This window comes from Macrobrachium nipponense, chromosome 11, assembly GCF_015104395.2.
Source record: "Macrobrachium nipponense isolate FS-2020 chromosome 11, ASM1510439v2, whole genome shotgun sequence".
Taxonomy (NCBI): Eukaryota; Metazoa; Arthropoda; class Malacostraca; order Decapoda; family Palaemonidae; genus Macrobrachium; species Macrobrachium nipponense.
In genome coordinates, this window is record NC_061087.1 from 100,704,187 (window position 1) to 100,709,186 (window position 5,000).

Here is a 5,000-nt window from a genome sequence, read left to right on the forward strand (position 1 = left end):
ATATATATATATATATATATATATATATATATATATATATATATATATACCTATATATATATGTATATGTAGTATGTGTGTGCGTGTAAAAGCATATGTATATATATACATGTATATATATGTATATGTATGTGTGCGTGTACACACACACACACACACACACACACATATATATATATATATATATATATATAATATATATATATATATATATATATAAAATATATAATATAAATTCTACTTTGTTTTTCAAGCGTGATTTGTGGACGTTTATATCTTTATGAAATTTAGTACTTTGGCTGAAATATGAGTGCCTTTTTCTTAAACGTTTTTATTATTTCATAGTAAAAAAATTAAGGATTGGTTAGTAAGAGCAGCAGATTAATATAAAAAGAAATTCTCAAAAAACTTATTACGAGCACCAGAATAAAGTGAAGATACTTAAGTACGGCAGCTGATGAAATGAATAAGAGCGGAATAGTAATAAGTATTCTGAATAGGTAATACTATCTCTTGTTAATGAGTTTCCGGGAATCCAAAAGATATACGAAAAATGTGTGAGTGTATCTTTTGGCAACACTCAGTTTGAGTTGCTAAGTATATGTATTACTTTTGTTAGACTATATATATATATATATATATATAATATATATATATATATATATATATATATATATATATATATATATATATATATATATATTATGGATTTTTGCAATTACTTCCTCATAAAATAAGGTCCACTCTGTTGCTAAAGCCAAACGCCACTTGCTATTAGTAGCACGTGACACTAACTGAACTTTTGGCTGCCCAGGTAAAACTCATAAACAAAGAAGCGAGGAACACAAGTCGCCTGAGAGACGGTGAAATTAACCTCCTTGACGAAGGGGCTTCATCTCTCCTGCGTTGAGATACGAAGCAGAATAACCCAAGAAACTCGAGAAACTTTTCAAAACGCCAGTTTGAGGAAGTTATGACCAGATACAATTAAGTGAAACTGAGTTAGTTGTAAAGCACCTAGATACCTTTAAGAGTTTTGTTTTTGTTTTTGTTTTTTCTTTTTTCTTTTTGAGGTTTGGTGGGAAAGGCTCTCTTCATTTTTACGATACACTCGGTGCAATTGGAAAGAATTTATATCTGCTAATTGTGACAGGTGTTTTACGTTGCCTTACCGAGCAACTTGCTCTTACCTGCTAAAAAGCAAGAGCTGGTTCCTGGAGTATTTTAAGATGAAATTGTAATTCTTTTTCCATTTCTCATTTCCTGTAGGATAACTACACTTTCAATGTATTTCAGACTCTATTTCGGGATTTAGGTCAAGATGAGATAAATAAAAAAAAAAATCTGATTTAAAAATCTCAGTATGCAATTACACTTGTAATATTTCAAGTGATGTACTTAATGCACCATAATGAATATCGTTCTGATGAACTGTAACGAAAATTGACTAACTTGAGTCATACCTGCTCTCTCTCTCTCTCTCTCTCTCTCTCTCTAAACATAGAAGCAACAAAGAATCAATACAGTTGTAGATAAAATGTGAGGCATGAAAATGTATATATCCCGAGAGAGAGAGAGAGAGAGAGAGAGAGAGAGAGAGAGAGAGAGAGAGAGAGACGATGAAACCGCCTTCTAGACCTTTCGTGAGGGCAACAGGTTGGGTAGTATGTTCATCTCTCTCTCTCTCTCTCTCTCTCTCTCTCTCTCTCTCTCTCTCTCTCTCTCAACCTACTTACTATGCAGAGAATAAAACCGAACTTTATAGATATGCAAAGGACCTTAAGTCCCTTTTAGCGTCTCTCCTACCTTTGAAAAGAAATCGTTAGTAACGGGGAGAGAGACCTTACCTTACCTTACCTTACAGACCTTACAGTTCGTTCGGGTTGCCCCAGGTCCCTCAGTGTGAGGCACCTCTAATGTCTACCAGAGAGTTGCTAGTACATCTTCCGGTATATTTTGCATCTTCCAATCTTGGATGGTCTGGGATGCAGTTTAGATATTTGTCGAGCTTATTCTTAAACACATCTACGCTCACTCCTGATATATTCCTCAGATGAGCTGGCAACGCATTGAATAGACGCTGCATTATCGATGCTGGTGCGTAGTGGATTAATGTCCTGTGTGCTTTCCTTATTTTTCCTGGTATAGTTTTGGGCACTATTAATCTACCTCTGCTTGCTCTTTCTGATATTTTTAGTTCCATGATGTTTTCTGCTATTCCTTCTATCTGTTTCCATGCCTGAATTATCATGTAGCGTTCTCTTCTCCTTTCTAGACTATATAATTTTAAGGATTGCAGTCTTTCCCAGTAGTCAAGGTCTTTAACTTCTTCTATTCTAGCTGTAAAGGACCTTTGTACACTCTCTATTTGTGCAATATCCTTTTGATAGTGTGGGTACCATATCATATTGCAATATTCAAGTGGACTACGAACATATGTTTTATAAAGCATAATCATGTGTTCAGCTTTTCTTGTTTTGAAGTGCCGTAACAACATTCCCATTTTTGCTTTACATTTTGCCAACAGAATTGCTATTTGATCATTGCATAACATGTTCCTATTCATCATCACACCAAGGTCTTTAACTGCTTCCTTATTTGTGATTGTCTCATTATTAGGTCCCCTATATGCATATAGCTTTCTTTCTCTGTCTCCATAATTTATTGATTCAAATTTATCAGAGTTAAATACCATCCTATTTACCTCTGCCCAATCATATACTTTGTTAAGGTCTCTTTGTAGAGCGTTCCTATCTTCATCACAAGTAATTTCTTTACTTATTCTTGTGTCATCTGCGAAACTACTCACTACCGAATCCTTAACATTACTGTCTATGTCTTCAATCATAATAACAAACAGTATTGCAGCTAACACCGTACCTTTGTGGCACACCGGATATTACCTTGGCTTCATCCGATTTCTCATCGTTTGCAATAACTATCTGTTTTCTGTTGTGTAAAAATTCTTTTAACCATCTTCCTACTTTATCCACGATATTGTGTTTTCTAATTTTCTTCGCTAATATATTATGGTCTACTTTGTCAAAAGCTTTTGCAAAGTCTAGATAAACCACATCTGTTTCATTTCCGCTTTTCATATTTTTGAATATGTTCTCACGGTGGACTAACAGTTGGGTTTGTGTACTTTTTCCGGGTACGAAACCATGTTGTCCTTTTTATTAAACAAATTATTTTTTATTAAATGTTTCATAATATTTTTCTTCATTACCCTTTCATACACTTTCATAATATGTGATGTTAGACTCACAGGCCTATAATTACTTGCCTCTAGTCTTGATCCACTTTTGAAAGTAGGGGTAATATATGCTAATTTGTGCTCATCATAAATCTTGCCTGTATCTACACTTTGTCTTAATAATATTGCAAGGGGCTTTGCGATAGAATGAAATACTTTCTTTAACAAAATAGCAGGCACTCCATCAGGCCCTGCAGCAGCTCCATTTTTAATTTCATTAATAGCCTGCACAATATCAGCTTCATTAATATCTATGTCAGCTAAATATTCACTATTTTCATCCCTTACTTCTATATCATTATCTTCATTGTCTATTCTAGGGGTGAATTCTCTCTTATATCGTTCTGCCAATATGTTGCAAATTTCCTTTTTTTCATTCGTTAATCTCCCTTCAATTCTTAGAGGGCCAATTTCTATTCTTCTTTTATTCATCTTCTTCGCATATGAGTATAATAGTTTGGGATTTTGCTTGATATTTAATAGGGTTTTTTCTTCCAAGTCCCTTTTTTCATTTTCTTTTGATTGTATTAATCTTGGTTTTTTCTTGCATTTGCTATCTTACTTGTTAGTTCTATAACTTTCCATGCATTTTTTTCTTTTGCAAGACCTTTTTTCCACTTTCTGATTTTCTGGAACAAGATCCTTCTGTCTCTTGGTATGCATGACTGATGTTTACTTTTCTTCTTCGGTATATATTTATCTACTATTTTCTCTAATATTTTATATAATATCTCCGTATTTACCCTTATGTCATCACTTACGAAAATGTTATCCCAATCTTTGTTTAATTCTTCATTTATTTCTGACCATTTTATATTTTTACTGTAGAAGTTGTATTTTCCATATCCTTCCCACTTTTTCATTTCTTGCTTATCTCTGTTTTCACTTGCTTTGGAATGGACTGTTAATTCTATGACATTATGGTCTGAAATACTCGCATTATAAACTATTATTTCTTTAACATAATTCATCTCGTTCACAAATACTAGGTCTAAAGTATTTTCCTTTCTTGTTGGCAGGTGATTTATTTGTTGAATGTTGTATTCTAGTAGCATATCTAATAGCTTTTCGAATTGCCTCTTATCTTCTGCACTACTATTACTCTCTTTTTTTATATGTATAAGTACATCCACAATCTCCTATTCGTTTCTTTCCAGTCTACGAAAGGAAAGTTTGAAGTCTCCAGATATGAGCAAATAGTCCAGTCCCTTGTGATTTCTACATATATCATCCAATTTTTCTATTATTAAGTCAAACTCTTTAGTATTAGGAGGTCTATATATTACTATGTTCATTAATTTTTCAGATTCAAATTCTACCGCTATTAGTTCACATTCTGAGTTACTATATTTCTCATATATTTTTCCTCGTTTTTGTCTTTCCATATATTGCGGTTCCCCCTTGATTCCTATTTTTTCTATCTGATCTATAAGTTTGGAACCCTTTATTTGATCATCATTCCCAGTCTCTTGGGAATACCAGGTTTCACTTATATTCATTATACTATTTTCTTTTCAATTTGGGTTAGTTCTTCTAAGTACTCTATTTTTCTTTTTGAGTTACTCGTAACTAAACCCTGCGCATTCATCACTATGATGGTTTGCGTTGTGTTTTCTCTTCAATATTGGTAATAATAAGGATTTTCCATTGTCTCTTTCCTGTTCTGGTATGTTGTTCTTTTTTTCATTTCCAGAAATTCTGACATTAAAAAATCCAACTTTTCCATAATATTTGATCTTCCTTC

At 33.0% G+C, this 5,000-nt stretch overlaps 1 protein-coding gene and 1 long non-coding RNA gene across 2 annotated transcripts in view; one reads left to right on the plus strand and one right to left on the minus strand.

Annotated features, from left to right (window-relative positions):
* Nucleotides 1-5,000, plus strand: part of LOC135207987 (uncharacterized) — a 112,672-nt gene that overhangs the window by 48,381 nt on the left and 59,291 nt on the right. The window lies entirely within an intron of this gene.
* LOC135207978 (uncharacterized) overlaps nt 1-5,000 on the minus strand; it is a 19,913-nt gene that overhangs the window by 11,351 nt on the left and 3,562 nt on the right. The gene's annotated exons all lie outside the window — the stretch shown is intronic.